The 13,285-nt window shown below is 43.1% G+C and overlaps 1 protein-coding gene across 1 annotated transcript in view; it reads right to left on the bottom strand.

The window, feature by feature from the left end:
• The window catches only part of LOC122814254 (phosphatidylinositol 3-kinase regulatory subunit alpha-like), a 2,697,787-nt gene that overhangs the window by 1,542,960 nt on the left and 1,141,542 nt on the right, over positions 1-13,285 (bottom strand). The window lies entirely within an intron of this gene.

Raw genomic sequence — 13,285 nt, forward strand, 5'->3', positions numbered from 1 at the left:
TCTCATGTGTGGCCATGCAGTCATGTGTCAGTAGAGTGAAAAGGAAAGGGCTTAAGACACACCCCTGTGGTACTCCTGTGTTCAGGATGATACTTCTGGAGCTGTTGTCTCCCACACAAACCTTTTGAGGCCTTTCAGTAAGGAAGCTCAGAATCCAATTGCATAAATGAGAGTCTATGCCCATTTGAAGTAGCTTCAATATTAGATTCTGAGGGATGACAGTGTTGAAGGCAGAACTGAAATCGATGAATAGCAATCTTGCATAGCAGTTTTCGCCTTCTAAAGTGGGTCAGTGTTTCATGGAGAGCTAGTGAAATGGCATCCCCTGTACTGCAGTTTGTCCTGTATGCGAATTGCAGTACATACAGTGACACAGGTAAGACTGAGGCTATATGATCTTTGACGAGCATCTCCAGGGACTTTATTACTATAGAGATTAAAGCAACTGGTTGGTAGTCATTCAGAGTTGTTGGCTGTGGTTTCTTGGGTAGAGGAATGATAGGCATCTCCTTGAAGCATTTCAGAACACTGGCTAGATGGAGTAAAGTGTTGAAGTTGTCAGTGAGTACTGGAGCCAGTTCCATTGCACATTCCCTTAGTGCCCTGCCCATGATGTTGTCAGGGCCAGCTGCTTTCCTCAGGTTGACATGTTTTAGGGTTCTGATGACATTGATTGTATTGAAGCTCAGCACTGCTGCATCCTTGTCTTCAGGGATTCTTCATGCTGTTGTTTTGTTGTCAGCATCAAACCTACTGAAGAAATGTCTTGTGTTAACCTTTGCATTTTAGCTATATGCATTCCTGAATGTAGGTATGCTGATGCAGGCAAGTATGACACAGTAGTAGCATAGACTACAAATATACCATCTGCAAATGTATATGGGTCAGGTAGGCATCCCAGCACCCTGATATGGTCTGTACAGATCACACATATTCCCATCCGCTAGGGGTTAATTGTGTACACCTGCATTCCAAGTATTAATACACACTTCACCTACTATCTCTGTCATGCCTGAATCTCATGCATGTATGTTCAACTGTCACTGCAGTCTTCTGTGACACTCTACTGATATTACCAGGACAGACTTTGTTAGCAGGTGAGCTGTAGGTACATATCAGTCAAACAACCCACAGCAGTGGCACACTAGCTCTGTGTGATAAGCAATGCATATGTTGTTTTTTCCACACACAGACCAGGGTTTGAATCCAGGGACTGGTAGTAAGATTTGTTTATAATAAGAGACAGGTAGTACTGACTATTTATAGGAACAGTCACTTATTGTTAACAGATATTCTCCACACAGGACTTACAGGTAAAGAAATGTCTGTAGTAGCTGTATGAAGGGTATACTAATGTCTGTGTCCAAATGTACTAGTGTGTAAACAGCATTCCTCATCCAGGTGATAAGGCTCCATTAAATAAAATGTCATGAAGTACACTACACTACTATTCCAACTAAATAAGACAACTGAAATGTTCTACTGTTGGTACAGCTGCATGCCTGATGCATCTGTGAATGTGTGCTGATAGTCTAACCCCATGCCTATGAATGACAGCAGGATAGGTATAAACTCCCTGGACTGTGCACAATACATGTCTCTCAAGTGTCATGCTATCACGGCTAGTGATCACTGTTGCCAATAATCTTGGACACAAATATAAATCCAGTTGAAGTATACCAGTAGCACAGTCACACAACATCAGTGCAGGCTACACGTTGTTAGTCATATATGATCCGCTGACATGTAATAGTCCCCTGTAGTTATGTACCTATAGTTGGGCAGCCGTGGTTTTCTGGTTCGATCCTTGGCTGGGGTGCCTTCTGTGTGGAGTCTGCATGTCCTCCCTGTGGTCACGTGGGATTCCTCTGGGTGTTCCAGTTTCCTCCCACATCCCAAAGACATGCTGTAGATGGATTGGACACTCTAAATTGGCCCTAGGCATGAGTGTGTGAGTGCCTTATGTGGAAGGTTGGGTGCCGGGCTGGCAACTCGACACCGTAAAACTCCACTGCCAATCATGAGTGGACAGGTGATCCACTATGGTGATCCCTAACTGGGAAAAGCTGAAAGAAGAAGAAGATGTTATGTACCTATAGTTCTTGAAGCTTGGCCTATACCATCCCATGTGGACAGCTTGAGAGGTATGTATGTACTAAAGAAGCTATAGGGCACATGTAGTTCTAAAGTAAGGGCAGATCTGTAGAGTATAGAGCAGTACTGTTGTGAAAATATAGCCTACACAGTAAGTAATGGAATGTTTTTCTCTCCCCCACCCCTTATATGCATCACAAATATTTATTCGCATACTACGGGTATGGTTTCATTTCCACATATGTTGTTCTCAAAAACTAACCCCCTGCAAAATACTATTTAAAGTAGTATTTTGAGAACCAGCTTTTTCAAAAGTGCACTTTCAATGTAGTGCACTTTCACTTTAATGAGTCTCTATGTTTCTTGTTTGAGATAGTGAAATTTTGATCAAGAAACATAGACCCAAATAGCTACCGTGCCTGATGTGGACAGGGTGACCATTCCACAGCAGGGTGAGGGTGTGGGACACACATCTGAGCCACCAAGAAGACCAGTTAATGTCACACACAAGCAGGTTGAGGACAAGTGACTGTGTTAATAGACTGGAGCTTGAGTTGCACTTGTGCAGCAGTCCCAGCAATGTGGAGTCCATGATTGCCTTGCATGCCAGACAGAGGTCACCTCTGAAGAGTATGTATGAAACCAGGTACAGGGTTGGCTTATAGCCCAGCTGTGCATGGTAGATGTTTGAGGCCCTGGTACTCCCTGGTGGGGAACCTCTGTGATGTCCCCAGCTGCTGCATATGTGTGTGACGTGAATGACAAACAGAGTATTTTATACAGTAATGGACCTTATTGTGGGGAATACAGGGATGTTAGGACCCCATGTCTCTGGATGACATACCTATAGGTATAAGGTGGGCCATGTAGAAGGTTTACCGTAGAACAGAAGCAACATGCTGGTGAAGTGTCATGTTGCCATAAACCTGTGTGTACAGATCACACATAACTGATTGTGTGCCTAGGATGTTGTTAGTACTGTTATAATATGTGGAGATGTCACTCTCCCCAAAGGGGTTGACACTGTATGTTCTGGTATGCAGCCTGAGGCCATGCTTCTGGCACCAGTCATGTATCTGCATAAGACCCCCCCCAGGCAGATGTCCACATCACTAGAGAATCCGGTAACAGCACATAGCATGCAGTCATCTTTAGACATAGTTGGCCATAGGCCAATGGCTTTGTCCTGCACAACAGACATGCACATCACACATAACAGTAGCCCAAACACAGTCCAACAGGTTACGCCACTAGTTATGGGTCAACCGCTAGGTGTGTCTTCCCCTATGTGTTTTACGTGGGTCATTTCAGTGCACCAGTGTGCTACCCTGATGGTAACATATGGTGTGATGCATACTTGGGAGCGTATTTCTATTATGACCAGGTGGGCTATACTGTCAAAGACTTTCTCCAGGTCAAGGTAGGCAGTGTGCACTGTCACTCTCCTGTCCATGACTTTGGTGACTGTGTCAAACAGGTCAACTGAGTGTAACAGACACGATTCCGTCATTGACAAAGCCTATCTGTGCATCATGGAGTGTGTGGAAGTTGCCAATGTCCTTGTTAATGAGCTGCACTATAAACTGTGCTATGGCCTTGCAGAACAGCCGAGTTAGGCTGATGGGTGTATAATGTGATAGATTGGTGGACGCACCACCTTAGTGTAAAGTGGTGACAGTGGTTGTCCTTCACATGTCTGGGACAAAGGCAGTTGTCAGGCCTCCTTTGAATTCAGTGGCTTATGTTGTTGTAAGGTTATGCTTGGGGCTATGTAGAATGCATCCTGTCATGTGATAGGTTCCCATGGCGGATGTATACCATAACTTTCACATGACAGTGGTGATCTGTTCCCTACATATAGGGGAGGTGGGCAGGTACTTTGGACATCCTGCTGTATTGATGGGGGGACAGGTGGTGAAGCCTACACTGATTCTGTCAGGCATCACGTATGCTACACCTACAGCACTGGTATAGCTGGTGTCCCTGACCACCACAAGTGAGCAAATGCAGGTGCTTCCTGTCATGTTGCAGACATATGTGCAGAATGGTAGATGATTGTCTGCAGTGGATGTCAACAATGTGAGCTCCAGGTTTGCTGTGCACGTTCCCAGGAGTGATCCCATTCACTTGTTCACCCTAACGAGACATTGCTTGAAAATGGGCACCTGCTGCTAGTTTGTCTCGGACAGCAGTAAGTCATCCCTGTTACAGACAGTTATGTATTGCAGATGTCCACCAGACAGGTGTACGTATCCTTGCACAGGATGATGTAGTCCTATAGGGTATAACTGACTGCATGCATCTATACAAATGCACATCTAGCACATGTATGTATGTGTGGATATTGGTGGCAGTCCCTACAGAGGGGTTTGGGGCAGTGAAGCTGTGTATACCACCCCCCAGGAGGCTATATTCCATGTTGGAGGTGTATGTATGTATGTGTGTGTGACCCTAGCTAGATTGGTATTGTGGGAGATGGTGACTGCAAATGTGACTGCATGATGGTTGTTTTGCCATGAAGATTGACACTGTAGGGATGCCGCAGTGGTAACCTGTGTTGTGTAATCTTAACTGCAACACACCTTCACCTCATGTGGGGATAGCCACTAGCTGCAATGAGGTGTTTGTAATTCCACTGTTGATGGCTCCTTGGCCATGTATGTGCTGGCATGGGTACATCCTCCAATGTATGTTTGGGTAGTTCAAGTGACCCAGGTTCAGGGTACAGACCCAAATCAGAATACAGTTGTTGAGGTCCATATATGCAGGATGGCCTTCCTGGTCACATGTGGTGACCAGTAGCTAGCTATGATTTGAATAGGTGTGTTTGCAATGGTGAACTGCTCCTGCAGTGTCTCCTGTCCATCTTACTGCCTGTACAGCGTGGAGGTGTGTACGTGTCTCATATATACTGCATTCATATGTCCCATGCCATTTCCCTTCACACATTGGGGTATGAATGTATGATAGGATGGTAGACCTGGTAAGGCTGGAGTGCTCTCTGCAACTTTGAACCATGTGTGTGTGTGACTGCACAGATGTCAGCATTTCCCCATGTTAAGAATGCTTGCGTTGAGGGCAGAATTATGTGTAGACACCTGGGTTTAGTAGCATGACCTTCAATGTGTGCTGCACCACTTTTCCTAATAAAGACACTATGGGGGGGGGGCAAGAACCATTGCCAGATGCCTGAAGGTCAGTTCAGAATGATGAAGACCATCTGTTGCAGAGCATTGTGGTCTGCTGACCATAGCATCCCAGGCTCACTGGTACGGGAACCCCCTGGAATATCACAGGATAAAAGGCCACATGTTAAGGTCAATCATGCCCTGAATGTATTGCGGCATCAGTCTGCATACAGCAGAATGTTGCATAAGGCTAGAGACATACCTGCTTGGGATACATAATCAGTGTGCTCATTCATGTCTCACTACATATAGCTCAGGAACATATATCTGGGGTCAGGCATGTCAACATGGACTGTGACAGATTCATGACAGTACCTGTTGGTGAGAGACAGCAATGCATATGTGATATGGTGGAGTCTGTCACCTGACACACAAGTAACTGTGACTATCCACATGTACAGCCAGGTAAGAGGCACATCATTGTGTCTCACAATGGAGTCTCCTATGTGTAACATGTTTGACATGCGCTAACACCAATGTTTTTGTGAGACACAGGTGTGTGGCCATGTGTGGTATGTGTTGTGTACGACTGTGGCATTCATGTGTGGCTTTGCCTCAGAGGTATCCTTTTTTGTGTATGTTGAGGTCCACTGCATGTGTGTGTGTGTGTGTGTGTGTGTGTGTGTGTTTATGTGTGTGTGTGTGTGTGTGTGTGTGTGTGTGTGTGTGTGCGTGCGTGCGTGTGTGTGTGTGTGTGTTATGTAGGTGTGGGTGGTGTGTGAGGTGTTCTGATTGTGTTAACAATCTGTTTCAGGACAGATATGCTGCCTTGATATGGAGGGAGCATGGACTGCTGGTTCCTATTGTCATTGCATTTCTTTCACACTGTGCTCCTTGGTGATATTTGTAGATGGTTGTCCATCTATGTACATGAGGCAGGTACTACACTATGCCAGGACACCCATGTCAGCCACACTGGCAGAGGAAACTGTAGGACATTGTCCAGCCATATAGTCCAGAATCTGAGAGGGAGACCTGAGGGGTGGGCCTACAGCTCAGGTGCTTACTACAACAGTAGGAGGCTGACACCACAGCATACCATGTAGACAGGCTATGAACAAGCAGTAATAGGTGCAACAGGTAAATGCATTTGAACACCTAATAGCACATGCAGCAAGTAGCATGAAACATCAGGTTCAGGGGGCAAACCATGATTTATTGCCACAATGTAGCTGATAGCCACATACATAGTGGGGTGATAGATGGTGGGGTATGATGTGGGAGTTAGCGATGGATAGTGGTGGCAATTGTGGATGTACAGGGTCGGTACGTTGTGGTGAGCAAAGTATGTGGTCATGTAATGTGCTCCCCTCTTCATGTCTGTCAAGTGGAATGTATAGACATCACAATCCACCTTTCTCAGAAGCTGAAACCACTACCATTATTGATAACCTGAGGCTCCATCAGTTGGTGCTGCTGACAAGGACTCACCATACCCAGCAAGAATGTGCTATATTGTGGGCAGATCTCATAGCAACGGTGAATGACGTGGGCAACCAGAACAGGATCTATGAACAGTTCTGACACCGTGCTTCAGATATAATACATCATGCATGGCAAAGGGCCACAGCTGTGGCCAGAGGCCATGCTAGCACCAGGGGAAGGCCTGATACACAACGCCCACTTTCAGCAACAAAGGAGTTCCTGGCAAACCTGGGTTCAGCCATCAGCTCACAAGAAACTATCACAACATATGTCATGGAGGTGGGTGGCAGGGATTCCACAGCAGAGGAGCATCCAGGTAGACCTCCACTGGTCATCATGTTAATACTGTAGCATTCAGAGTGGGAGCCTGTGCATCCCTCTACACAAATGTCAGTCAATCTGCATTTGTGGGTGGGGTTTTATAATGCACATGTGTGCACACATATTGTGAATGTCAGCAATTTGGGTAGTATCACAATTTGTACTGTGCATGTTGATAAATGCACATATTGTCCTGTACCAATGCCACATGTGTGTATGCTGACAAGACCTCTCCCCCACAAATCCATAGGTACCTCTGGTGTGGCTGAGGACCATCATCCTGTAGCTGGTGAGTGTGGAACTGTCTTGTGATGGCTCTTCTATACCCTAGGCATGTTAAGGGCTGCCAGTTTGCCATGGAAACTACTGTTTATCTTAGCCATATTGCAATATGTGCATGTTCACTTGTGGTGGGTTTCAATGCAGTGCATCACATCAGTAAGCACAGTAGCATATTTGCAGTAGCTGTAACATATTAGCATATATTTTTGTAAAGGTGTAGCCAGTCTGCTATACAGGGGTGCATTGCTATTGTGTAAATGGGTGCACTGTGTTTTAGGTGGGGGTCTATCACATAGTCTGACTCATCACGTATTTCACAGGTGTATAGTACTAGCAATATTAACTGGATGTAGCTGCAATGCATGTTGTTAAGGGCCTGTACAGAGTGTGTCAGTTGTGGTCAGATTGTGTGTTGTGCATGGCATTAGTCAGAAGGTCCGATCTGTATAATGCCTTTGTGGAACCTCACCTGTATATATGTGTGTGTGTGTGTGTGTGTGTGTGTGTGTGTGTCTGTGTGGATCAGCAGACATTATAGGGCAGGAATTAATGTAGTCATGTTGTCTACCCCTCACAGGTGACCATGGGGTTGGAGTGTGTCCCCCTCACAACCTGATGTCGGTGTGTCATCGGACTCTGATGATAATGGTGGCCATTGTGAGGTACAGGTGGGGTTGTTGGGGGCAGAATGTGTCCCAATGGTTGACATCCCACTTCCACCTCCAATGTTACTGCACACAATCAGTATGCCCACACATGCCCAGTCTCCAACAGCCACAGATATTGGGCAATCAGAGGGTGGTGGCATTGAACAGGGGAGTTCGGCGACTATGGCATCTGTGACTGTAGACACTAGCCATAGCCAGAGAGCTGGCAAGGTTCCACACAGGCAGATTGACAAGGGTGCTCAAAGGAAGACTACTGCCCATCCAGCACCTATCAGAGGTGTCACAGCATGTGTCACCTGATGCATATTTAGGTCCATCATGGAGGCACAGGCATGTTGTGAACGGTACACTAGATGGATGCTCAGGGTCATCGATGCCACACTGCCTGGCATGCATGACTCCTACAACGACATTGGTGATGCCTTACACTATTTTGCTGATGTAGGGGATAGACAGTGGGGTGAGACATAGTCAGTCCTTAAACGTGCAATGTCTGTGCTGGAACATGTAGTGGTAGTAGGACGTCAGACATGTGGATGAAGGTCAGCAACAACATCAGCTGAGAGCCCAAGTAGTGGTGCACAGTCAGACTCGCATAGTGTCAGTACCACCAGCATTACCAAAGGGAGGTTGCTGCCAACACCACAACATGGCAGGCCATGGGCATGTGTTCCTGGGTAGTTCCGTGAGGGACACAGACACAGCAGAGACCAGTCACGATCAGCAAGTAGCGCCACATCTGGCCCTGGGTATGGTGATGCCAGTGCTACTCCTGGTAGAACCAGTTCCCATGCTCATGGCTGGACATGGTGAACTGTACATTCTGACACTGAAAGACCTTAGACCAAAAGACAAAATGCCAGCACCAAGAATGAATTGAGTAATAGTAGCTTTATTTAAGCTGAAATTCTAGACCGGTTTCAGCACATGGCTTTCATCAGTAGATTATTACACACAAAATGAAAAGGTCCTGTTATAAATACCTTTGTGACTGGAAGTAGAATGACATCATTTCCTGTCTCAAGAAGAAAATGTAATTGTTACAAAATAAACACAAAAATAAAAATAAATATTAATATACAATTCAAAATGCATGTGCTTAGAAAATATACATATTCTAACATCAATATGAAAGTCAAAAAAAGAACAATGTTTAAATTATGATAATTTATCATTAAGTTCAGGGGAAAATAAACTGCCTAATTTCACTATCCATTTTTTCTCTTTGTTATTCAGAATGTCATGCCATCCAGTTTTAAAAGCACGGTTGCCTGTAATGTTATCAATGATAGTAAATGAAAACTTTGCAGTGGGATGATTCATAGTGTGTCTGTATAAGGCATTTGTAATCCTGCTATTTCTGATGTCCCCCAGGTGTTCAGATATTCTAATTCTGAACTGTCTGGATGTCTGTCCAACATAAAAAAGCTTGACATGTGCATGTTGCAAGATAAATAATCCAATCCGAACTGCAGTTACCAAAAAAAACAATATCATATAAATGGCCCGTGTTTTTGCTAGTAAAAGTTTTAGTTTTAAATATGTAGCCAAAAAAGCTACAATGACCACAAGGGTATATTCCAACTAATTTCTCACCTGTTAATGTTCTTTGGGATAAGGTTTCATCCCTGGAGTTAAGTTTCTTGTAATGTGAGAAATGAGATCCAAGTGTTTTCCCTTTTCTGTATGAAAATGAGCAATGTTCCCCCAAATAGTCCTCTAAGAGGGAATGAGACTTCAATATGTTCCAATGTTTATCTATAATATTAAGAAGATGTTTAGTATTTCTTCCATAGGTTGTAACAAATCTGCAAGTTTCTTGATTGGTCTGTTTTTGATGTTCTTTATATTTCAGTAGTGAATCCCTAGATTGGTTTCTGCTCCATTGCATGGTAGAACTGATAGAATGTCTAGAGTATCCTCTAGTAAGAAACCTATTGGCTAAGTCATCATGATGTTGTTTTAAATCTTGCTCAGAGGAACATATCCTTTTGAGCCGCAAAAACTGTGATTTGGGAATGTTATTAATTGTGTGTTTTGGATGTAGACTGTTGGCATGGAGCAAGGTGTTGTATTCAGGAAATTTTCGATATACAGAAGTTTTTAGTGTATTGTCTGGTTGGCGCTGTAAAAAGACATCCAAGAAATGTATTTCATTATGATGATAGTCCACTGTAAATTCTGTACCCCAAATGTTTCCATTAAGATGTTCAACATATTCTTGAAGATAATCACTGCCACCCTTCCATACTAGCCAACAGTCGTCCAAATATCTTCTCCAGATGTCAATCTCTGGCATGTATACATTGTGCAACTCATCATAGATGATGTGTTTCTCCACATAACTCATATAAAGGTCAGCATAAATGGGTGCAAATGAGGCACCCATTGCCGTACCCTGTATTTGCCAATAGCAGTCTTGTTTGAAGTAAAAGATATTCTTGGTGAGGATGTGTTCAGTCATGCAAATGAGTAATGTATTAAATCCTGGAGCATAAATATTAGCTTTGTTTAACCAAAAATCCAAAGCTGCTAGTCCTGCCCAGTGTGGAATACTAGTATATAGAGACTTGACACTTTCTGTTTTTTTAACTGAAAAATTGAAACCCCTTCTATCTTTAATTAGAGCCAGACTTCAAGACACTACTGAATTTTTGCAAATTGTCTCTGAATCAGAATTGGAGCCGGATTGGCTAATGTGCACCCTAGATGTCAAGTCTCTATATACTAGTATTCCACACTGGGCAGGACTAGCAGCTTTGGATTTTTGGTTAAACAAAGCTAATATTTATGCCCCAGGATTTAATACATTACTCATTTGCATAGCTGAACACATCCTCACCAAGAATATCTTTTACTTCAAACAAGACTGCTATTGGCAAATACAGGGTACGGCAATGGGTGCCTCATTTGCACCCATTTATGCTGACCTTTATATGGGTTATGTGGAGGAATACATCATCTATGATGAGTTGCACAATGTATACATACCAAAGATTGACATCTGGAGAAGATATTTGGACGACTGTTGGCTAGTATGGAAGGGTGGCAGTGATTATCTTCAAAAATTTGTTGAACTTCTTAATGGAAACATTTGGGGTACAGAATTTACAGTGGACTATCATCATAATGAAATACATTTCTTGGATGTCTTTTTACAGCGCCAACCAGACAATACACTAAAAACTTCTGTATATCGAAAATTTCCGAATACTACACCTTGCTCCATGCCAACAGTCTACATCCAAAACACACAATTAATAACATTCCCAAATCACAGTTTTTGCAGCTCAAAAGGATATGTTCCTCTGAGCAAGATCGAAAACAACATCATGATGACTTAGCCAATAGGTTTCTTACTAGAGGATACTCTAGACATTCTATCAGTTCTGCCATGCAATGGAGCAGAAACCAATCTAGGGATTCACTACTGAAATATAAAGAACATCAAAAACAGACCAATCAAGAAACTTGCAGATTTGTTACAACCTATGGAAGAAATACTAAACATCTTCTTAATATTATAGATAAACATTGGAACATATTGAAGTCTCATTCCCTCTTAGAGGACTATTTGGGGGAGCATTGCTCATTTTCATACAGAAAAGGGAAAACACTTGGATCTCATTTCTCACATTACAAGAAACTTAACTCCAGGGATGAAACCTTATCCCAAAGAACATTAACAGGTGAGAAATTAGTTGGAATATACCCCTGTGGTCATTGTAGCTTTTGTGGCTACATATTTAAAACTAAAACTTTTACTAGCAAAAACACGGGCCATTTATATGATATTGTTTTTTTTGGTAACTGCAGTTCGGATTGGATTATTTATCTTGCAACATGCACATGTCAAGCTTTTTATGTTGGACAGACATCCAGACAGTTCAGAATTAGAATATCTGAACACCTGGGGGACATCAGAAATAGCAGGATTACAAATGCCTTATACAGCACACTATGAATCATCCCACTGCAAAGTTTTCATTTACTATCATTGATAACATTACAGGCAACCGTGCTTTTAAAACTGGATGGCATGACATTCTGAATAACAAAGAGAAAAAATGGATAGTGAAATTAGGCAGTTTATTTTCCCCTGGACTTAATGACAAATTATCATAATTCAAACATTGTTCTTTTTTGACTTTCATATTTATGTTAGAATATGTATATTTTCTAAGCACATGCATTTTGAATTGTATATTACTATTTATTTTTATTTTTGTGTTTATTTTGTAACAATTAAATTTTTTTCTTGATACAGGAAGTGATGTCATTCTACTTCCAGTCACAAAGGTATTTATAACAGGACCTTTTCATTTTGTGTGTAATAATCTACTGATGAAAGCCATGTGCTGAAACCGGTCTAGAATTTCAGCTTAAATAAAGCTACTATTACTCAATTCATTCTTGGTGCTGGCATTTTGTCTTTTGGTCTAACTAGCTTGCTTGCCTTGCACTAGCTGTACTTGCTAGCTTCTCTTTTTGGTTACACTGAAAGACCTTGTCCAACATACCCTCATGTAGGGCTAACACATGGCTTGACTGTGTGGATGCACACACACACAGCACTGTCACATGCAGGTCACCAACAGACCACACAGCCCCTCTCCATAGCCCAGCTGACCAGCACCCCTCCAGGCAAACACACACATGATGTCAACTGTATGGCACAGCCTAGGCCTTTGGCAAACCCACACCACACCCTGTGCATGTTATGATAGCTGTGTCACATTGCTTTTGTCCATGCCATCAATGCAGGGACATGCTAATATGTGTGTGATGCTCAGGGTGAATATAGTACAGTTAATGGCAGTTTCTAGTGCCGTACTGTTTTGATCTGTAAGGTGCTGCCTGCTGTCAATTGTCATGCGTGCACATCAGAGTGTATGTGCCTTTGTGCCATGATGCTTTATTGCGGTTAGTACTGCTGACTGACTGTTGTCTGACAGACCTTATTCTGTTTCTGTTCCAGGTGTCTGTGTATCTAAGTCATGGTGAACTGCTGCCATTACAGAAACTCATGGTGGTGTAGTGGCAATGCAGAAACTTATTTCTCACCAAGGTATGGCTGAATATGTGCATGTTTACCTAGTTTCATATGCGTGGAACAGTGTGTGCGGATTAATGGGGGCAGGCAGTGTAATCTTGCATGCATACCCCTTGCCACAGCATGCTACTCTTGATACATTTCACCTGGGAATTCGGTAGAATCTCAGGTTCATAGGTCCATAGAAGGTTACTAGAGTACTGGCCCTGGGTCCCTTACAAGCCTAGCCATTACTTTATCCCCAACTGAATCAT

This window comes from Protopterus annectens, chromosome 10.part0 (assembly GCF_019279795.1).
Source record: "Protopterus annectens isolate FY-2018-M chromosome 10.part0, PAN1.0, whole genome shotgun sequence".
NCBI classification, from domain to species: domain Eukaryota; kingdom Metazoa; phylum Chordata; order Ceratodontiformes; family Protopteridae; genus Protopterus; species Protopterus annectens.